The 24,763-nt window shown below is 36.6% G+C and overlaps 1 protein-coding gene across 9 annotated transcripts in view; it reads right to left on the bottom strand.

The window, feature by feature from the left end:
• fut8a (fucosyltransferase 8a (alpha (1,6) fucosyltransferase)) overlaps positions 1–24,763 on the bottom strand; it is a 401,280-nt gene that overhangs the window by 214,037 nt on the left and 162,480 nt on the right. The window contains exon 1 of one of the 9 annotated variants that reach the window (XM_088924805.1): positions 3,646–3,780. The exons of the other annotated variants lie outside the window; for them this stretch is intronic. The gene's annotated coding sequence lies outside the window, so the exon portion shown is untranslated. Of the gene's footprint in view, positions 1–3,645; positions 3,781–24,763 lie in introns of those variants that run through there. 9 annotated transcript variants of the gene reach the window in all.

Here is a 24,763-nt window from a genome sequence, read left to right as displayed (position 1 = left end):
CATAAAAACTAATTAGACAATCACACTATATTTGTTTATTATTAATACTGTACGCCCAATATTTTTAGCAAGGAGATCATTGTGCAATATGCAAGTGGCCATTAATGTTTATTGTTTCATTTAGTGTAATAACTCATCAACTTTAAAGGAGATTTTCCCTATAAAAAAGCCAAACCATGTCTGGGAACTTAAACACACACACTCGTTTCAATGGCCATCCATCACAGAGCCCCGATTAAGGCTGTGTAATTGGAGAGCTTGAATTAGAAATATCATTAGCAGGAGTTATATCGTGAGCCACTGATCAATTTAATGGAGAAGTTTCATTAATGTATTTAATTTTATTCCATTCTAGTGAATATACTGTATCTCATGCTGAACCAGTTACATCATGTAAATGTTATATACATAGATGCATTTTATATACTGTACTGTGTAAATAAAGCTGAATTCCTGTTAGTTTCAACTCACAAACTATTTTATGAGAGATTTATGGCATCCCCTTAAGGCCGAGGCAGAAGTTTAGTTTTAAATGTCTGTGTTAGATTTAATAGATCTATAATAGGTGGGAATTAATAGTGGAGAGATTTAGAATGGCTCTTTATAGCATCTCCAGTTGATTAAAAACACATTTGCTATAAACAAATGACTTTCCTTCATGCCATGACACCATGGACATTCACATAGACATGGCAGTCAGGCCAATGTCACAATTTGTAAGTGCCTCGAAAGAAATTCAACTTCTTTTTTTTTTGTCATGGAAGATGAAATATAAATCCTACTTCTTTTCCCCTAAATAAGCAATAATACAGATGTTTGCTTTGGTTTCAGGTAGTGAATATGCACAAATGGTCTGTGAACACCAATTCTGGAGTTCATCATTATTATGAACTCCAGCAAATAGAAAATGCTGTTTTTTTAAGCTATAAACATTACTCTGGCATCCACCCTTCCAAGTCACAGCCTAAAGTAATGATTCCCTTCTGAATAATGACTTCAAATTTCATTATGGTACTGTGTGTCATCACCCTGTGTTTGGTGTAGACAACTCTCAAATCATTCCGACCTAAAATGTGATTAGTTGTTAATGTGCAGTATTTCTACTACAGTAATAAAAAAAACACAATCCCTTGATATAAAGTAGTTCAAATAGTGCTTGTGACCTAATCCAGGTTACTCTAATGTGATCATCATTGTAATTAATTAAACTACAAATTTGAAAGACTTCAGTTCTCCCCGTCTAATAATATAAATACATTTTTTTTCTTAATTTGCTGACTGTGGGTATGTTACACACCAACCATGAAAGTCCAAATTTGATCAAATTATGCAGCTCTTAACAATAATCACATTAACTCAAATTCTTCAAACCCCATGGCTGTCATTATTAAACCAAAGTTCAATGTGGACACAAGACATTGTAAATACATCTATTGTTATTAAAATGCCTGCTGTATAGACATACTGTATTTCAGCAGAAATGTAACCCATTACAGCACAGGAATAAATGAAAAGCCTGTGATCTTTGTATCTGCTGCATTGTGTTTCTGTTTATAATGATAATGGAATCTAAGGTCATCTGTGAAATGGAAGCTATTTGTTTGAAATTAATTTTTTTATTCATTGAAAAATTTATTCACAAATTTCAAGCAACCTTTGCAACTGAATTTAATCATTTCTGCACATCTATATGGTAATATGAAGATAATACATTGCAACATGTTTTAAACACCAAACATATTAATCATTGTGGACTATACTACAAGAATTTAAAACATTTCACAATTTACCTCCATCAAACTGTTAAGGTACATACTACAACATTAAAAATATGTTTTTGTAAAATTCTATGTGCTTTTTTGATATATTATATATACTTGCTGCAATGATCTTAGTTACATGTATTGATTTCTGTATTTTTATATTTTTCATACTTTTAAGCAAGTGTCACAAGCACAGCTTCTGCAATAATATAGGGTCTGTAAAATACAATTTTTAAAAGACCCTTAATAGAAAGCAAAGTGTGAAAACTAATCTAGATGATGTGGAGAAACAATAAAAAAGAAAAAAATTTTAGGATATACAGTACGTAATGAAATTAAATTAAACATATGAAATTCCGATCAAGGGATATTATATAATATTCTGTATAATTGTGTTTAACTTGCTACAGATTAAACATTGCTGCTCAGGGGTTCCATTGAAGAAGAGCAGCTAAAGTAGGAACACTTTTGGGGAGAAAGTAATGTCTTACACTGTCAAGTTAAATGATGAAGAGTACCTACAGTATCTTGAAGAGCGATGGTTACAGAGGTACTTGATTCAAGCATTCATAATCATCAAAGGTACTGACAAACACAACCCACATCTTCAGTATCAACAGTGAAACATAATCCAGAATGCACAAGTGAAAAACTAAAGGTAAGTCCATTCAATATTGAGAACAAGGGTCACCTCTTTTCAGGCCAAAAAAGAAAAACTTTACAGAAATGTTGCTATAGCTAATAGACTGATGCAATCCTCTGTTCAGTCAGCAACTTTGGCAAGCTAGAATTGCCAAATGGCCTCCTCTGACTTGTAATAGTGCTTACATTCTTGAATGTTTGACTGTGCCATCAGTGAGAATCACACCACTAAACCTGGGAAAATTGGAAATGATATTTTTTCTGAACCCTGTTAACTCTTTACATTCCTTAGATGTACAAAAATCTCAAACCCTTTATTATTACATAAATCTTGCATCTAATTTTTAAATACTACAGATGATAAGACTTTTTTATACAGAATAACAAAACTTCTAAAAGGTTTTTAGAAGTTTCCATAAACTGACAAACAGAACCAGAACTACAAAGAAATACACTTGAATACACTTGGAAGAATAGTGAGACAGTCTTCATTATCTCCGAGGGGGGCAATTTGTGTAACAAGACATAACAGAGAAGTTACTGCTGCAGCTGGTCACCGCAGTGCAGCATCCAATCTTCACAATACACTTTTTTTTCTGCGATCTTTTCTTCAGAGGTGTCTAGTTCCATCTCTAACCCTATTCACCTACCTCCAACAACTTTATGACTCAAAGCAAGGCTTTAACTCACCACACCTTTCAGAACCTTTCAGCACACTTTCACAGACCAAACATTTTGTCCAGCTTAAACGTCTACCAGTAGCAGAGTCTCAGTTTATACACCAGGCTTTCACCTCTGTAGAGTGCAGTCAACTGGATTTATTTTAAATTCTCTCTCAAAATTACTGGAACCTTCAATAATGTAAATCACAACTGCAATTAGGAGACATGCACTTTATCAGGTGCAAAAGTCAAGACAAGAATTGGACCTTCACTGACTTATGAAAAAAAAAGATGGCAAGACCTTATAATTAAGAAAAGCTGAAAGGACATTTACTGTACTAAGACAATAGTTCGAGCAGAGAACAAAAACACTCAGTTCTTTAGACATAAAATAACTGTCCAATACATTTGTTTTTTAAGTTTTGTAATTACTAGCTCTTGGACCATTTTATCCCACAAAATTATGAAAATTATGAAAATTAAGGTTTGCACTTGCCAATTCTTGTCAGTAGTTTTTGACAGCATTAATTGCAAGTAAGAAAATTGCCTGGAGGAACACAGTAGGAAAAAATACTTACCACTAGCTGCATGAGCTAAATAAGTTACTGATCCAGTAATTATTATGTAGCTAAAATAAACATTTAGTTCTGATTTTATCTGTAAGCCATGTGGACATGAAAATGTGCCCTTTCATAATGAAAAAAAAAAATCTGTGAAATTTCTAGCAATAAACTAAAAAAGTAAAGTCTTAAAAACTAAATGCTTTAGTTTCAAATCCCAGTCTAAACAATGCTATCCTATTTTACTAAAATTTCTGTGGCTTTGACATGGGAAGTCAGATCTTCATCTGGTTAAAACAAGTGAAATTATGTCAAAACCTGCTATTTCTATGCAGGACTATTTTAAGGAGATTATTATTTGCAACAGGGTCCTGGAACAAAAGTACACTGCCTACTAGTGCAGTTTTTAAAGAAGCACATTCAGCAACTATTGGAATTAAATCTGAAACCAATGTGGTTAACAAATTCAGCGTATGTAATCATCTTCCTTAATTTACTTGCTTGTCAAGCAACTATTTATATATGTTTTAGTCAGACACTATTATGCTCACTAAGTGGAAAAATGTTTGGAAAAATGTTTTTTTAAAACTAAAATCAGTTGTGAGATTGTCAGGAAAAATAAGGATAAAATAAATTATTCTTGCAAACATCACAATGGGGATTTGGGAATCATTGAACAGTCCGCAGTAGTGGTTAGGTCTCTGAACTCATAACTAGAATGTTATAGGTTGAAATTCTAGCTGAGGACTGCTGTTGTATCCTTCAGCAACTTGCTCACATTGCTCCCACCTGTATAAAACACAAGACTAAATCACTTTTGAGGATAAAAGCATTAGAAAAATGAAATATTAGGGCATAAATAAAATTCTAATTTAGTTCTATTCTTCAGTAAGCTATGACATGAATGAAAGACATAAACTGAATGATTCTGAATATATATTTTAAGCACATCTTTAGGAAATACAGCATTAATATATAACCCCAACCCCTCCTTGTTTTCCACTAATTCAATGGGATTTATTCAGAGAAACAAAATCCAAGCAATTTGTGACTACAATCATATCTTCATTAAAGCATCATGTACAGAAACATTTTTTGTATTCAAAGAAATATTTAAAACAAAGATGACAATAAGGTACAAAAGAAAAGTTTAATTAAGGAGTTTGTTCTTAACTGCTTTTTCTTCAAAAATGTGAAAACAAATGGGAAGGGAGTAAAACATGCAAAAAGGTATCCTATTGCCCCTCAGTTTTTGAATTGCTGTCCTTCATTGAAACACTGTATTATTAGTTTTTGAGGGGAAATTAATGTCTGCATGCATATGCAAGCTGCAGATTAAAAACATCAAAGGGTGCAGTCCAGAGACTTTGTTTAATTAATCAGACAGGGAATAGAGTCTATCACTGAATGTGGTAGACACAGTGGACTTTTTCATTTCTTTGTGAGCATATTCCTGCACCCCAGCGTGAGTGTCTCTCTGTATCTCATAAAAACTATTCGCTAAAACTGACTTTGGTGGTGGATTTGAAGCTTTGAAGGACAACTCTTATCACTTCCAGAACACATGGGCAATCCCCACAGCGTGCCCCCTGACTGATCAAAGAGTTCACTACCTGTTTTAATATAAGCCAAGCATTGCTATCACGTCAAGCTGCCATTTGGGATCCTAAATTAAATGAGTTCTGTTGATTTTATCTTGGGTCTGCTAGACAGTTCTCAATCCATAAAAATATTGCAGTGCGGCATGTATAATGGGCTGTTAAACTTGTCACTCTAATTTATATGTAGAAAATCTTGTCTTCCCTGTTCCAAGTTGACTTGCAGAATGAATTACACAGTTCTGAAGAACAGTTCAATCAATTTCTTAGCAACCAGCAAATGAAAAAATATATCCTACTAATGAGGAATAATTATTGGCATTCTTCAACCTGATACATTTAAAGGTAAAAAAAGCATTTACAAGGAGAGTTTTAATATCTCCAAAGAACAAAATAAAAGACTCTAATGATGTAATTGTATCTTCTATTAATAAATTAAACTGAGAGAAGAGCAAAGAGCTTGGAATAAAGTAATTTGATGCAGGCATTTGATTCTTCTCTACCATAACACTGCTCAGAATGCTTCTTACTCAATTCTGCAACTGGCCTTACAAGTGAAAAGCACTGAATGAACAAAAAATCTGAAGAAAGTCTTTCCTGAGTATGTACCCCCATTATAAGACATGAATCAATAAACTAAACTCTATAACACATACATTCATTCACACAAGTACAGGTATACAGTATTACTTAAATGACCCTTCTCCTCCACTTTACTGTATATCTTTAGGGAATTTCCAGAGCTGTGAGAGTTTTTGCATGATCATACTTAACTCTTGATTTTTGGGTACTGAATAATTATTAGTTAATCGATTTATTATTTAATTATTCTTTGATCGATTTTTAGAAGTAGTCTGATTAACTGCCTAAAGTGGTGGACCGGAAAGCAGGTAGTCAAGTAATGGATTGACAAAAACTGAATTTTGCAAGACCTTAACAATTTACTGGATCATGCATAACGAATTAGAAAAAAATATTTAAAATTATCACCATATGATAATTATATTTTTAAGAACAATAAATCACTTTCCTGAATCTCATACTCACAAACTCTCTTGTTGTTAACTTAGAAGTATCATTCCTCTGATTTATTGAGCAAATGTGATTCAGGTTAATAGGCGATACTGAAATATTGCTTACAACAGAATCAAATGATCATCTGGTAAATAAGCGATAACATCATTCATTTTTTTTGTAAGGATAATACTACCCATGCTTTCTGTACTTAAGTATGCATCATAAAACTGTTTGATATTCACAGGTTTCAACCAGCAAGGGGAGAATTATTTGGATTCATTCAAAATTGAAGAGATTAATTGCTTGTTAATGGTGTTGTGTCTTTAACTAATTTACACAGGTTTGTATTTCAGTACTCTTATTTATGGATATTAATCATCTCCAAAATGTTAAGTACAGTAGCAAAAAATTCCATTTGATGCTGGAGTGTGCAGTGAATATTCTCCTAAATTAAAAACAATTAAAGGGCAGTAATCATAGTTTTTAAAACCAATCATTTGTCTCAACTGCTGGGAGTGTAAGTACCTGTATTTTTTCTTTTGATTTCTATTATATTGACAATACACATTTTAAAAAGTTTTGATATCCACCAATAATGTTGTGCAGTGGTTATAGGAATTTTGAATTAGAACTTCAGGAATTGCTTTTTGACGGTGTTGAGGAAATAAACATTTGGTCTTAATATGACAATTTTAATTTTACTCTTATCAGATCAACAGAGTGCTAACATTCTATTGTCTTAGTTGCAGAGAAAATAAATATGAATAAAGGGTAGTAGCAATGTTGTCTCTGTTACTACTTTGACCAAATGTGCATTATTAAAACTGCTAAAATGATGGAAGGAAGGCCTTTATAAAAAATGTTAATACTTGTACACAGACAAGTACCTTAAATCCATAACGTCTGCTACTTCTGCATAAATGACAATGTCAACACCCATGACAGATATTAAATTGGTGCTATAACCAAAATCATTAGTGAATACCAACAGGACTGCCCACTTCACTTAACAAAAATTATTATCCAAGGATTAACACGATAAATTGCCTAGTGCTTCAACCGTAATGTGTCCCTATTTTATTATTTTTTCAGTTAAGGACCATGAGATTTAATTTCCCTGTAATCATTGTATAGACTTATACTAATCTTATTCACGTCCTTAATGAGCATTGTAAATCAGTGATAAATGTCAGATTTTACAGATTTAGTGGAGAATCTGTGAAGCACCAAAGAGATGAAAGTCTGTACCTTACAAAAGGCTGAACAATTACTGTCATACAAAAGGTATATTACAAACTGTAAAATCATGTTCATTGGCCACCAGAATATGATTAAGAACATATAACTTGAGAGTTTTTAACTTTACCTCAAGTGTTTGCTAGGAGCAAAAATACAGATGAAAACAAGAAAAAAAATCATTTCAGCATAGAAATTTCCATAAGAAATATGTTTTGAACATGATGGCTACTTTTGCTTCTTAAGTGTCTATTGGCACTTCATGGTTACTGACCATGGTTACTGAGAGACATGAAAAACACAACAAGTACTGGAACCAAGGGCATTTATTGTGTTTTTAATGCTTGTCTGTCTGTGCCTAATTTGTGCCAGAGGTTGCTGGAGTTCAGCTCTGGTACTTCTCAATCTGAGATTGTCCACGATCAGGGGACCTCAAAGCACAGGCTCTTCAGCACCTCCTCATGACATGAAAATGGTAAAATCTGTTTAAAATTTAAAAATAACTTTAGAGACAGTCCCTGTTTTATCTCGTTGAATCCTTGACTACCTTTATGCTGAAAACCTTATTGGCTCAATATGTATGATCAAATAAAACTTGTAGTGTTAAAAAAAAGAAACAGAAAAGGATACAGATGCAGCCATTCAAAGTGCGCGGTACAGACACATACCGGAGGTAATTGGCTACGGCGTCGCGCATTGTGACGCACGATGACGCGCGGTACCGCGGTACGTGATTGGTTGACCGACAGGGGCACTCGTGGTCCGTTGGTCTGTCGTAGAAAGATTTACAGTAAACGTCTTTACTGTGCCCGTTGTAGTATTGAATATTTATATGGAATTTTACCACTGAAGGGAAATCTTAGTAGCTGAGCATAAAAAGAATAGGAGCATACTGTAACGCGTGTGAAGGCCATAAACGATATTAATTTTGGAACATAAACATACAGTATATGGCTGGTCTTGGTACTTTAAAGAAAAAATACGCACCAGTATTCCATTTCTCCCTAAACATTTTAAGCATCGAAGTCTTTAACTAACGAGATACCGGAGTCAACAAGCATACTTTTAGAATTTGATTAAAAGGGAATATAATATGGAATCGCGTATCTAAAGAAATTAATAACGATATAATTATATTCATGTACCGCAACACAAGAATAGTACACGCTGTACATTGTCTGTTGATAATGTTTCTGTAGTGCTTTTTCAGCACTCTGCATGTGATCTTGCCGGTGGCGCTGTGGGTTAGGTTTCTGACTCCCATGTCACACGGTCTGTGATCGAATCCCACTGGAACCATGACTTTTTTTTTTAACGAAACATTTCTTTGAAAAAATGAAACGTTTCCCTTGGTCAGAGATTAAATAAAACCTCACTCGCACCAAACAAATTTATATTTCTAAATATCACAACATGATCGAATTTAAGTCATTTTAATAACAATGAATAGTCACCTATGCGTTACAATATAAACATTTATATTGATTTGAATCGCGTTTTGATTTAAATCGTAAACGCGTGTTTAAATATATGTGTTTTTTGATTCACAATCAGACAAATGCAACATAAATTGATATCTTTGTCTTCTAAGTATCTTAATAAACTTTCAGCATAGCTTTCTCCCCATTTAGATTTATTTTTCTTGGGATCTTGGGATCAAACGTGGAAAGATTAGATTGTAATCGTTTTTATTTTTTAAATACATTTTAGAAAAGTGTAATCTATACTAAAAAGCTGTACACCACCTGCTATAAAGATACATATTGTGATACTTTCGGGTTCGGATAGGACAGACACAAGAACTCAGACTTGCGTAGTTAAAGCAAGTTAAAGCCTTGATTCTATATATCACCTTTAAAAGTGGCATCTCAAAGCAAAGTAAATACCCAACACTGATTGTACCTATCTGTCATGCCAAGAAAGCACCTTGAATTGAATTGAGAGAGAGAGATTTAAACTGCGACACTTATCATTCAACCAGAGCTCGAAATATCACAAGGATCTCAAGAGCACAGCAAAGACTGTATTAAAAGTATACTAGTGACAAACTAGTATACTTTAGATATTTTTTTCTGAACCGGGGAAAATCTGATCATGTTTCTCTATAACAATAATAAAAAACATTTTTTTACATATCACCTTTATGTGATATCACCTTAAGGACAGCACATACAAGGGTTAATTGCACAATGGAACGCGCAAGGAAATTTAAAATAGTCTTCTTTAGGTGTGAGGGCAGGAGTGGATCGCAGAAGGCATAATTGGCAAATTAGGAAAACAAAGAACAGGACAAGCGAGACGTTTATCCAGAGAGCGAGTGATCAGAAAAAGGAACAGCTGTTACGCCCAGGTTTTACACTCTCTCTGCTGAATGAATAAAAGCATTTTATTAAAAATGCGTTTGCGTTTGTCTGGGTATTTACTTTGTAATCTGTGGTTTAAATCTACTGTATTGCTTTGAGATGCCACTTTTAAAGGTGATATGTAAAATAAAGTTTTTTATTATTGTTATTGAGAAACATGATCAGATTTTCCCCGGTTCAGAAAAAAAGATCTTAAGTATACTAGTTTGTCACTCTTCTCATCCCCTCTTTGCTAAATGGCTTTTGAATAGAGTCACATGAAGAGAGAGGTGAAACAGCCCTACACAGCCCTGTTGCAGTACACGAATATAATTATATCTTATTAATTTCTTTAGATACGCGATTCTTTTAATACAGTCTTTGCTGTGCTCTAAAGGATCCTTGTGACATTTCGAGCTCTGGTTGAATGATAAGTGTCACAGTTTAAATAATTTTCGTAGTTAGAAATTATGAAACGCTCTGTTAAAAGCAAGGGAGTTTTTATGTCCGTTGCAGTAAAAGAAAATGCCTGACAAAGTAGGGCTTGGACAGATTTCAAGTGCATTTTTGCAATTTACATTGCAACAGACAATGTACAGCGTGTACTATTCTTGTGTTGCAGTACATGAATATATAGTTATTAATTTCTTTAGATACGCGATTCCATATTATATTCCCTTTTAATCAAATTCCAAAAAGTATGCTTGTTGACTCTGGTATCACGTTAGTTAAAGACTTCGATGCTTAAAATGTTTAGGGAGAAATGGAATACTGTTGTGTATGTTAAGTTCCAAAATTTACATCGTTTATGGCCTTCTCACACGTTACAGTATGCTCCTATTCTTTTTATGCTCAGCTACTAAGATTTCCCTTCAGTGGTAAAATTCCATATAAATATTCAATACTTAAACGGGCACAGTTAAAACATTAAATATACATATACATACTGTATACAGTACAGTTTGCATACGGTAATATGTTTATGTTCCTAAATCAATCTCTTTTATGAGCATGTGAAAGGCATGGTGAATCGATTCTCAAAAATTACTGTACTTTGCATGATTGGAAACAAATGCGTGATTGCGAAATGCTGTGGTGTTACTTTTACAAAGACGGTCAATGAAAAAAAGACTGTGGACCAGGGCAATACTTTGAGTTTACAGCTTGTCCAAGGTCATTCATTATTAATACTATTAGTAATATCTTCGGTAAAGACTTTGATGGCGACACCTCAAACATGAGAGGTTGAGCTTTATTAGCTCCACCTTCCGGAAATTCCGGATACTATTATTTTGCTTGGTACTATAGGAGAATTTACGGTAACTCGCGGTAGACTGCGTAAAGCGCACCGCAAAATAATGCGGTATCGCCCGCTTGTTTTGAATGGCTGCATCTGTATGTGCCTGTGTCTGTGTGTGCCCTGCAAGATGTCCCTTGCCTTGCACCTGCAAGCTTTGTTCTTAGTACAAAGCCAGTCTATGTTGGGTCTCAACACTAGCCCTACACCTAGTTGCATCTTGGAGAATCCTACTAAGTTCTAAGCTAATTCTCAAGTGAAGCACCTACTTTTGAGCACCATGACTGCCTCCACATTATCATTCTTGGCTCTATCTGGATTTGATCCTGTCACAGGGGTATTTCATATCGCACTTGCTTCAGTGGTGAAAAAAATGCACATCTAGAAAGACAAATAATGGACTTTATATCTCAGAATTGCGACTTAGTAACTCAGAATTCCGACTTAGTATCTCAGAATTGCGACTTAGTAACTCAGAATTCCGACTTAGTATCTCAGAATGCGACTTCATATCTCACATTTGCGACTTCGAAATAGCCCACATTTCATTGTCTATCCTTTTGTTATTGCAACGGATTCGGGTTCTAGGGCTTGTGCCCTCGCCGCTCCCACCCTACTTCGTGCCTCACTGCATTGGCTCGAACCCATGTCTTGCCAGCTGAGCTAAAGCAGACCTTTTTTAAGTAAAAAAGGACATACAATGGAAATATGTAAAAAGTATAAGTTTCAGATTTTAAAATTGTGAATTCCTCTAGATGTGAAGTGTCTATTTCTGTATCTTTTTTCATATTCATATTTCATATGTCGTTTTTTTCTGGTGTTTAAATAAAAACTTTTTTAAAAAGCCCAGCGTGCACTATTCCATCCGGGTACATATTTCCATTGTATGTCATTTTTTACTTTAAAAAGAAGGTCTTCTTTAGCTCAGCTGGCAAGACCTGGGTTCGAGCCAATGCAGTGAGGCACGAACTAGGGTGGGAGCGGAGAGGGCACAAGCCCTAGAACCCAAATCCGTTGCAATAACAAAAGAACAGACAATGAAATGTGGGCTATTTCGAAGTCGCAAATGTGAGAAATGAAGTTGCAATTCTGAGATACTAAGTAGTAATTCCGGTTATTAAGTCGCAATTCTGAGATATAAAGTCGGAATTCTGAGATACTACATCGCAATTCTGAGTTACTAAGTCAGAATTCTGAGATACTAAGTCGCAATTCTGAGATACTAAGTCAGAATTCTGAGTTACTAAGTTGGAATTCTGAGTTACTAAGTTGGAATTCTGAGATGCTAAGTCGCAATTCTGAGATACCATAGCGCATTTTTTTTTTACTCCCTGGCGGAAACAGGCTTCCATATAAATGTTATCACCTGCTTTAAAAAAAAGGTATTTTGTTCAAGTAATGGAGAAATGTTGCACAAAGTCCACAATATGAAAATTTCTTCTGAGTAAGAGTTACAAACTCAAAGCAGAAGTTGTTTCTTAAACGGTTTAAAAGATATGTAACTCAGAAATGTCAAATATTTTTTAAATCAAAGTGTAGTATACAGTATGTGTATATACAGTAGGTGCAAAAATATAATTTTATACCACTAAATGCTTAGAATTTGTAGAACATGATATGGTTATATTCCTTTTTTGTAATATTCATTTGTATGCAGAAAAAATGCATTTTAATATCTTTTTAATTGCATTTCTTTTCTGACATCAACTCCCAAGGCAGTTCAGTTCTCCAATATCTGAGTCTTTGTGCACAATGGGAAAAAAGGTTGACTCTCCCTTAAATCTTTGTATTCACAGCAATAAAAGATTATAATTATTGTCCTTTTAATGTGGAGCCATATTATCTTACATTTGAATTACTTTAGGGAATCCCGGTTGCACAGTGAACTAACACAGCAGTTGGCAGTCCTCCTTATCAGCCAAAACACTTAGAAAACGGGATTCTAATCTCCAAGCTAACAAGATATCTCTAGGAGAAAAACAGAACAGAAACAGAGCAATACAGTAATAAAACCAATTTGGGCATTTTGTATATGAGACTGAACTTTTATAAGGCAAATGTCTCTCATGCCACAGATCAGGCTGATTTAATCTCCACTGCTCCTGGACTGAGTTGAATTACAGTATATGCAATGTCATCATCAAGCAAGTGTGAATCACAAATTGCTTGTGCCTGGAACCTTTCACATTATTCTACTGTGAAGCTTCCACATGTTTTACAAAGATCAGGATTAAATAAAAACCTCAACCAATCAAATGGTCAACCCAAAGAGAGATAATGTGTCCAAATGTGTCTCTGATGATGTGTCAATCCCTGATGATAGGTATCCAACCCTGGTCCTGGAGAGCCTCAATCCTGTTAGTCTTATAGGCCACCCTAAAAAAAAGGATCTTTAATCCAGTTAGTTAAAGACAGCCAATACTGGAAGGGAGCTACAGTATCTGGTTAATTAAGAGAACTCCTGGAAGATGTGCTTGGATGGTAGTCCTAAACAATCTCTACTTAATTTTTAAAAAATCAACTGTTCAATTCCGTGCAACTGGAATGTCCCATTGCTTTAAATATTAGTGATTTAATGGTGATCTACAAACATACTGGATTGGGGCTCTCCAGGACCATGGTTGGAGATTCTTAGTCTTCCAAAATAAGACATTATCAGAAATTTAGAATAACGCAATTGGCAGGTGGGTTGACGTTCTGACTGAAACTAGGCCAAATTTTAAGACCTTACTTAGAAACGGGTCTGGGATTGGAATGGCATTTGTAGCCGTTTCGTGTACTGATATACTGTGCCCTGCATTGCTGTGAAAATAGTGTACTTCCCCAGGACAAGTACGGAACTGGAACTGCCAGCTATTCTATATATCTATTTTAAGTCTATTCTGTGAGTAGCAAAGCTAACCAGTATCTATGACAGCTACAGTACAACTGTTCTTTTCAGTCACCCTTCTTAGTGAAAGGTTAGCAACTTAACAATGAACATCTTACAAAAGCAGATTACAAAATCATCGAGGTACCTTCACACTAACACCCTCTATACATTCTCCATACATCTATTCTGTTCAGAAACATAGGCATTTGCAATTTATAGTGTGTCAATAGAAATCTAAATTAAGAAAAAGCTTCTTAGTTTGCATTTTGTTACGTTTTGGAAAACATGATCTAAATAAAGGTGTGGATCAGCAGGAAGCTAAGCTTCATCTGCTAAAAACAAACGTGGCTTCCTTAATGGTGTACAATATTCAATTAAAAATTGAGAAGAAATTGTTATGGACAGAGGGAAAATCTTTTTCAGTCCTTTATGTTGCACTAATATAGTTTATCCAGCTTTCTGGAGCCACCTGCTGGTCAGCATTTTTTCATCATATTTTGTCTGCCATTATAGTCAAAAACATTCTCGGCAAGCCAAAACCTACTGTATGTGACAAACCACAACTGATGTTGCATTGCTAGATTTAACATCAGTTCCTGTAAAACAACAAATCTGAAATTCATTTGGACAACAACAGAAATAAAATGTTTGACATGGATTCTGCTTTTGCAGTCATGTGACTTTATACAAAACATCTAACAATAAGAGATTAATACTAATGCAAAAGGTCCATGGAAAGTCTAATACTACAGGAACTGAAATACTGAAAGTTGTGTTCTCCCTAAAACTGCACAGCTGTTCAGCCTTCCTGTTCAACAAATGGAACTAAGTAAGTGACTGGCTTAGCAGACTACTGTATTCAGACCAGTTAGAAGAACACACACTTTCTGTTTAAATGCAAGGACTTTATTGTTTTTTATATATTTGCATTTATGGGGATATTTTGCCTTAAACTGATGTACAAAATAAATAATTATTCTTATTCTTAATATTATAAATTATATATTATATTATATTATATAAATATTATAAAGGCATTACAATACGAAGCACAGAAGTACTCAGACCTGACTGGCAAAATGCGTTCAGATAAAGTAGAAACACTAAAGAAAAACTTAATTTATCAGCATGAAATATTCACAAAGTGATCACAACAATCAGAATCCATTGTAAGGGCGAGTTTCAAAATAGCCCATGTCATAGCAAAGGCAGGGAAACCATTTATAAAACATGTATTAAGAAGGCTGCTGATGAACTCTGTCCAGAAGTTTGGGGTCAGAGCGCAGGGTCAGCCATTGTACAGCGCCCCTGGAGCAGTTGGGGTTAAGGGCCTTGCTCAGGGGCCAACGGAGTAGGATATTTGAACAGGCAACCTTCCAGCCACTGGCACAGAGCCTTAGCCACAGTGCCACCGCATGTTGATATTTCTTTTAGTTCTATTAGTTCGTTTTAATATTACAATATAAGGGTTTTCCCAAAATTTATTATAAGTGTAAATTGTGTTATTACGTATTCCTCCATCACAAAATCTCCCTGTCTACTTACCCTCCCACTGTCTGGCCCTCCGGCCTTTCTTCAATAGCCTTAAAGAAAAAAGGTTGGAGACCCCTGCCCTAGACTATGCCAGTCACATACACATGATGCATGCAACTCAGCTTAACCCCCGCTGGGATTCAGTCACTAGAAGGCCCAGATCCACACAGTGCCACTCTGTTGACAGTGGCAAATTCTGCTGCACCACAATACTGGGACTTTCACTGCCGAAACACACACAATACCAGTAAGTGACAGCTGTATCTCTTCTTTGCCACTTCTGCAATCACTCACGTGCTCAGTGCATACATAGCGCCAAGTTCTCCACAACAGTAAATTCCATTGCACCACAAGACCTAATACTCCTCTGCTACAGAATTCCTCACTGTCTAAGCTTTCAAGGGGGTGACATAACTTTCATGACATACTCACTGCTCTGATCCCTATCAATCATAGCTTTGGAAGGCTTGAGCATCTTATGAAAACCCACAATAATCTGTGGAGACATTCCAAGCACTGTGCAATAGGTATCTTAGGCTGAAACTCCACCCAAGACTCAAGAGCTGTGAGGTAGTAATAATAATAGTTCCTTAACCTTATATAGAGCTTTTCTGGTCACTACACTCAAAGTGCTTAACAGGTTATGCGGACTCCCCTTCACCAATATGCAGCACTCACCTGGATGATGCAACGGCAGGCAGAGTGCACAGATGCTCACCAAACACCAGCTATCAGGGGGGAATAGAACAGAGTGATGAAGCCAATTCATAGATGGGGATTATTAAGAGGCCATTATTGGTAAAGGCCAATGGGAAATGTGGCCAGGATGCTGGGGTAACACCCCTACTCTTTTCGAGAAACACCCTGTGATTTTTAATGACCACCAAGAGTCAGGACCTTGGTTTTACATCTCATCCGAAGTAGCATTAACAGGCATGCTGCTATACCACCCTCTGTAGCCTGTGCATCCTCTACACCCTCTACCACCTTCTGCATTGGCATGGCACACTGAGCTGGGACATTTCCTAACACAGGTTTAACAGCTATAATTTAGGATATATTAGACATTAGATCAACCAGAGATATTTTGAGCATCCTATTCAAGAGCAGCTGGGTACATTTATGAATGTTATTGCTTACATTGTTCTTATTGTGTTAATAGATTAATTATGTGGTACATGTCTGTAGAAAGAAGCCGTTTGACAGAACTACTGAAAAAAAAGAGTTAACTGCAGTTCAGTGTTCAGACAGAGTGGATTCCAAGAGAATCAATGAATTGGTAAGGCCTTAGGCTGCTGAGGAGAGAAAAACACCTAAGAATAGATAAGGAGCTAGAAGAAGTACAGTACGTGTTTTAAAAAGCCAGAGAAAACCTGTTTTCACTTGGCATTTACTAAACATTTAATCAAAAAGTAATTTGCTTCATTTATCTGTTATCTTATCTGTTGGCTCACTGGAAATCACCTTCTCTAATCCTTCTGCGCACACCATGAAGTCACACTCTGAGCACACATTAACATCAAGGAAAGCAGTAATGATCACTGCCATATAAAAACAAAGGAATTAGAAAATATTCTTACAGTACATAAGCTTTCATTCCAAACATGTGCACAGTCACTGCAAAATTCTTATCCAAAAGCTATAATAATAAGAAATCACTGGTGGTGTGAGAGGGTGTAAGGTATCACCAATGGAATACTCCACCACATTCTAGCTACTTAAGTCAACAGAGCCACTGTGAAGTAAAGCCCGTGAAACATTCAGATTTGCCAGATTTAATTAGAAAATTTGTGTTGGACTTCACATTTCAATATCTATCATGCAGGGTATTTCTGATGTATTCTTCCAGAAGACATGATGACCCACAACTCTTCTTAGAAGGCCTCTGCATCCCACAGGCCAGCTCTTTGATTTGTGGGATTCCGTCATTGTTTCTCATTACTTACCATAGCTTCTGAAAGCATATTGCCAGGCAGAGTTCAAGATACACGATGAACATCATAAAAAGGATAAACAGTGCTTGGAAAGAATAAAGATCTCCAGCTGTTATAAAACAAATATAAATGTGTTTCCCCTTCAGATTTTGACCTTTTTTTCTTTCTTATCCATATGGCTTGATACAAATTTGCTTTCATTTTTTATTGCAAATATTTTTAAAACAACAGCAGAAAACAGATTCTATTTTTCATGCAAAAAGAAAGACAGGGAACTAAGGTTGAAATAAAATAGTTATCTTTCTGTATAACACAGGCAAAATGTGGATTGTAAAAATATACTGAATCTCTTTTAGTCACATAATTAATTTCTACAGAGCTGACAAATGAATGCCTCAAAGTTGTTCATATAAGACGTTTTAAGAAAAATGAATAACTAATCATTTCAGGGAACACGTCAGCAAAGTAGATCCCCATTTCACCTCTGACAGCCACCACCTTTCTGTCTGCCTTCTTCTCAAAGGAATCCAGGAATCAGACATCAGAAATCAAGATTATCCTTAAACATACATCAACTTCCCCCTCTCTCAATGAAATAGTATTTTTTTTAGAAGCTCCCCATTTATTTATAGATTTAAGCTTTTCACACCTCTTCCTTTGTTTCAGACTTTTTCTCACCTGCTCTGTGGCCATTCTCACCTGCTGTGTCTTTTGTCCTGGTGCTTTACGGTATATCTCTGTTACTTTCCTCTCTCTCCTTCACACCTGAAGCAAATTTAACAGTGCCTAATGTGTCTTTGCTTTTTTCTTCCTTTTCAGAGTGGAAAGGAAGTGAAAGCTTTCTTGAAAGCAAATTATATTAACTCTTTATATCATACAGAATCAGCATAATTAGTATCATTTACGAAGAACTACAATTAGTGGACAAAAATGGAAACACCTGGGTAAATAAGTGACAAAAAATAAGGGACATTAAGTAAACTGAAAGCAAGGGCTTCCATAAAGGGGTGGTTCATGCATTAATCAAGCAAATAATATCCCGGCATACCTACAATGTCATGTATAAAACTGCTTGACAAGCCTGCATGCCTACAATGATGGTTGGCATGGCTTCACAAGAAAACCTCAGTGATTCCCAAAGATAGGTTATTTTGTTTATGTTTGGCAGGAGCTTCAGTGACCAAGACCGACCAAACTACTGATGTTACAGAGTAATAGTGTCTAAGGTGATGTCAGCATGGAAATCAGGGGGAAAAGGCATCATCAGGAAAGGGTAACAGTGTACAGTAGTGCATTCTCCAGCATCATGACATATATGCATTAAAACTTAAGGCAAAACTCACAAGCACACACAGATTAATAGACTGCAAATATCAATCTGTGGGCCAGGAGCCAATTTAATCAATAAACGTCCACCACAAACTCCACAGAAGGGGATAACATAGTTGAGTATAGTACACAAACAGCTCACCAGACAGGCAATGCACATTTACAAGTCCAGTGGTGCAAAGAGTACAGCTATGGACTTCCAAGTAATGGAGAAATGTAATCTGATCAGATGAATCATTCTTCACCATGTTTTCGACAAACAGATGAGTGTGCATGTGGCAACAGTCTAAATACCTCTACAGCCCTGAGTCCTTGGTTCCAATAGTGAAGTGTTCTTATGGTTCTGTAATATTTTACCTTGCCTTCTAAGTGAATGATGTTAATCATTAATAGTACTGAGCAATTGTTTTCATCCCTTTCTACAGCATTTCTTTCCTGCCAGCTGTGGTGTGTCCCAAGATGACAATGTGCCATTATCCACAGAGCACACGTGGTCACACAATGGTTTACTGAGTATGAAACTTATGACTTTCATACTTCCGGGCCTTCTCAGTCACCGAACCTGAAACCAATCAAACATTTCCTGTATATAGTATATTCTGAAATGACATCTCTGTATGCCCATATTTATTACCCAGTACAGGTTGTTGCCAGAACTGTTCATGTTCAGCATTAAGGACTTTGTTTGCCCCAGTCTAAGGCACTCCAGGCATAATTCAAAGTAACCTTAAACATTATGCAGTGTTATAACTTATCTGTGTGTATTCATGGTGTGAAATTACATGGGGTGTGTTCAGCGTAGAGGCAGAGCCCTTGTCTAAGGGTGACGTACAGATGCAGCCATTCAAAATGCGCGGGCGATACCGCATTATTTTCCGGTACGCTGTACGCAGTCTACCGCAAGCTACCGGTAAATACCGCGAGTTACCGGTAAATACCGCTAGCAAAATAATAGTATCCGGAATTTCCGCAAGGTGGAGCTAATAAAGCTCAACCTCTCATGTTTGAGCTGTAGCCATCAAAGTCTTTAACGAAGATATTAATAATAGTATTAATAATAAATGACCTTGGACAAGCTGTAAACTCAAAGTATTGCCCTGGTCCACATTCTTTTTTTCATTGACCGTCTTTGTAAAAGTAACGCCACAGCATTTCGCAATCACGCATTTTTTTCCAATCATGCAAAGTACAGTGATTCACCATGCCTTTCACATGCTCATAAAAGAGATTGATTTAGGGACATAAACATATTACCGTATGCAAACTGTACTGTATACAGTATGTATATGTATATTTAATGTCTTAACTGTGCCCGTTTAAGTATTGAATATTCATATCTAATTTTACCACTGAAGGGAAATCTTAGTAGCTGAGCATAAAAACAATAGGAGCATACTGCAACGCGTGTGAAGGCCATAAACGATATTAATTTTGGAACATAAACATACAGTATATGGCTGGTCTCGGTACTTTAAAGAAAACATACACGAAACATGGTTTCATTATGACCAGAATCTTGAGATATTTTTAACTTGATTTACAGTATTTGAGAGGTATGTCTTAACACCGATACTACAGTGCTTAAGTACTACTCACGTATATGTTTCTAGGTTTATATTATGCATTTCATACGGTCAAATTACTTTTGAGCAACTAATAAGAAGCGCGAAACGGTATGCGTTTTACTTTCGTTTCGTGCTGGGACACGTGGATTGATTAGAGATATCAAGTACATACAAGTCATTTTTTAAATGTTGTAGTTCGTCTTGAAAAAATGTTACGAGTACATCATCTATCAACAATTACACAGGTTCTGTTTCCATATTGCGGATTTTGGTTACGTAATATTATTTTCTAGATTTCACGTTGTGAATATATGATTTGGGCAAACAGAGCCGCAAAGAAGTACATTATGGGTTGTTGTTTTTTTTTGCAGTTTTATCTAGAACAAGCGATGCTTAAACCTTTGTCTGATTCTTGTGAAACTATCCACACGACAGTTACAGTACCTAGGAGTTGACTTCAGTGATGTCACTGATGGGATGTTTCTAAAAATCCATCCTCTGTAAAACGTCTTCTCTAGTTGTCCTGCATATGTATTCGCTAATGAAGCTGTGTGTTCTGAGCCTGGATCTCTACATTTCTGTATGAACCACCTTAGAGGGCTAAAGACAGCTTGTGTTTAAATTGAGTGTAAGGCAATTTATGCTTCTAAAGTCATGGTCAGCATTTTTGTACTGTGCTGTAAACTTGTTCTGTGCCTAGTCACATTATTTTATAGCGTTTTCATAGCGTTATCAAATCTGGTGGCGCTGTGTAAGTTTCCTGACTCCCATGTCACATGGTCTGTGATTGTAACCTGTAATACCGGTTTAATTCGTCACAGCCAGCACTCCGGTTGTAAAGTAGAAGCAGGCGAGATTTCCAGCGAAAAACACCTCCCCCTTCTTCAGGTGTGAGGGTCTTCTGCTCAGAATGAAACGCTAAAATGTAATGTAGGCTCTGAATGGGTTCTGACTTGCTTTAACAAAATATGTTTACAAATCCTTTCACCTGGCATTTTCGTAGTTAGAAATTATGGAACGCTCTGTTAAAAGCAAGGGAGTTTTTATGTCCGTTGCAGTTCTTTTGCAACATGAATATAATTATATCGTTATTAATTTCTTGAGATACGCGATTCCATATTATATTCCCTTTTAATCAAATTCTAAAAGTATGCTTGTTGACTCCGGTATCGCGTTAGTTAAAGACTTCGATGCTTAAAATGTTTAGGAGAAATGGAATACTGGTGTGTATGTTTTCTTTAAAGTACCGAGACCAGCCATATACTGTATGTTTAAGTTCCAAAATTAATATCGTTTATGGACTTCACACGCGTTGCAGTATGCTCCTATTCTTTTTATGCTCAGGCACTAAGTAAAAGGAGATGCTTCATATTGCTTGACTAATTTTAAAAACTAAGTTAGAAATGCAGACGCTCCCTCGGTGCGCTGCTCTGGTGCGCCGGCTCTTACACAGTGCCTGTCTGCCGTAAGCGTTACAATATACATACCCAACACTGCTTGTACCCATCTGTCATGCAAATAAAACACCTTGAATTGAATTGAATTGAGGGGAGAGGGGGGAATACTAAAGGCAATACTGGCTCAATACCCTCGATGGGCTTTGACGTGCTAATGCGTTGGTTTAACAGTCCGGGTGTGGCAGGCTTCCAATGTCAACTCGACTCGATTGGAAGACAATGAACGTATTTTGTGATATTTAGAAATATAAATTTGTTTGGTGCGAGTGAGGTTTTATTTAATCTCTGACCAAGGGAAACGTTTCATTTTTTCAAAGAAATGTTTGTTAAAAAATAAAGTCATAGTTCTATGGGATTCAATCACAGACCATGTGACAAGGGAGTCAGGAAACTACTCTAACACACAGCGCCACCGGATTTAATAACGCAATAAAAACGCTATAAAATAATGTGACTAGGCACAGAAAAAGTTTACAGCACAGTACAATAATAAATGCTGACCATGACTTTAGAAGCATAAATTACCTTACACTCAATTTAAACACAAGCTGTCTTTCTGTATGAACCTCTAAGCTGGTTCATACAGAAAATGTAGAAATGCATTAGCCTGATTATGATTAAAAAACACATAATTAAACACGCGTTTGCGATTTAAATCAGAACACGATTTAAATCAATATAAATGTTTATATTGTAACGCATACTGTCCAGCCTCCATTTCTCTATAAAAATTTACTCTGTTGCACACACACACACAATAGAAGGAGGAACCGCTGTCAGAAGGGAAGATATGTTCAAAATATCGCAAATATCGTTCATGTTGCGATATTTTGAAATATAAAAGTCAATTTATTGTCCATAATATCGCTATTCTATTTTTTCGAAGAAATGTTTGTTAAAAGAAAAGTCCGGCACCAGCTGGATTCGATCACACAACCTCCCAGTTGCTAGTCACGCACCTAGACCAGTCGGCTAGAAGACAGCTCGCATGAACAGGCAGGCGAAAAAGCCCTACACAGCCCTGTCGCAGCACACGAATACCGTTATTAAATTCTTTAGATACGCGATTCCATATTATATTCCCTTTTAATCAAATTCTAAAAGTATGCTTGTTGACTCCGGTATCATGTTAGTTAAAGACTTCAAAGCTTAAAATGTTTAGGGAGAAATGGAATACTGGTGTGTATTTTTTTCTTTAAAGTACCAAGACCAGCTACAGTATATACTGTATGTTTATGTTCCAAAATTAATATCGTTTATGGCCTTCACACGCGTTACAGTATGCTCCTATTCTTTTTATGCTCAGCTACTAAGATTTCCCTTCAGTGGTAAAATTCAATATCTACAACGGGCACAGCAAAGACGTTTTTACTGTAAGTCTTTCTACGACAGACCAACGGACCACGAGTGCCCCTGTCGGTCAACCAATCACGTACTGCGGTGCCACGCGTCATCTTGCGTCATACTGAGCGACGTCACCTGCGGTACGTGTCTGTGACGCGCACTTTGAATGGCTGCATCTGTATTGCTTTGACAACCACAGCTGAGGTGGTTAATTTTGGTTGTGGTTAATTCCCACAGCTGTGGGAATCCTTTAAGAACATGCTGAACAAATCCCCACAGGGACCAGCGAGCAGGACCTCAATCCTAAGTTAGGTACAACCGAGAGAGGACGTGGGAGGCTAGCTCTCCTATATGTGAGGCTCAGCTATGAAAGAGAGACTTGTCGAAGCAGGACCGAAGCGGATGTAAGACGCTGCTGGTGCAACTTTAGCTAAGTGCGCGTCTACCTAAAGAGATAGACAAAAAAAAGGCAGTTTCAGGGCTGCAACTACCACAGCCCCCGTGAGGGGACAACATTAGAGCAACAGTCCTGGAGGGGATTGTACAAAAAGAGCGTTTAAGACCTTTTTTCTTTCATTTTTTTCTCCTCTCCTGTCCTGCCTTGAGTATTCACCGGGACCGGCTGAGTTTTTAGGCTTCACTCTTTTCTACTCCAGTCTGGACTCCGCTGTTAAAAGCAGCTCTTTTTAGTCTAGTCTGGATACCTCTGTTCAAAGTTTTCTATTCCTATCTGGACCTTTTGGTTCAGTCTGGATCCTACTGTTCAAAGCATTTTTTGTCTATTCTTTTTTCTAGTCCAGTCTGGACGCCGTTGTCAAAAGCGTCTCTTTTTCTAGTCCAGTCTGGACCTCACTGTCCCAAGTGGCTTTTTCTTTTCTTTTTCTTTTTTTTTAAACCTTCCAAGCTGACCTCATGCCAGTGCCTCTCCCCCTCAAACGGGGCATCGACTTTTACCGACGTTTGCTGCAGCACCTTCAAACTCGCATTGTCACAGTGGGTTTTTCCTGATGAATTTGTAAAGTGTCCACAATAACTGAGGCAGATCTCACCACACAAAACAAATAAAAAAAAACATAAACCTACATATTGTTAAAATTTGAGAGAAGAGTCTCATGAGCCATCCACTTCAGCCATACTACAAGCAGCATGAATCTTATCAGCCTGGTGTCACTTAAGTCAGTGTTGGTATCAAATACTTTTTTTAAAATAAATTGACAAACACATCCACTGAATAGTAAGGTAAAGCTTTTTAAAGTTCACTCAATATCATCTGCTTTTGGTGTGCATTTTAGGTTCCCTCTTCCTTTACCTACATTTTGGGGGTCCTTCTGATTGGGGAGTGAAAGCTCAGGGCTTGCAACTGGTCAAAGGCCAAATAATGCCATGCAGAACTACAACTGGTTAAGTGCATGACTAAGCATGCTTGAGTGTGTTGGTTCTCCAGCCTGTGGTGTGATATCAAATGACAAGACTGCAAGTCTGGGGGTTACAAGGGATACAGGGGAAGCCCAGAGGAGTTTATATCAGCCTGTGATCAGGGCAGCTCTGGGGTCAATGCACTACAGCAAGCTGGAACTGAACAATGTGTAGATAATTAAGAGTGTTAGAATTG

Source organism: Atractosteus spatula, chromosome 9 (assembly GCF_055471065.1).
Source record: "Atractosteus spatula isolate fAtrSpa1 chromosome 9, fAtrSpa1.hap1, whole genome shotgun sequence".
Lineage (NCBI taxonomy): Eukaryota > Metazoa > Chordata > Actinopteri > Semionotiformes > Lepisosteidae > Atractosteus > Atractosteus spatula.
This window is presented reverse-complemented; position numbering and strand designations above follow the sequence as displayed.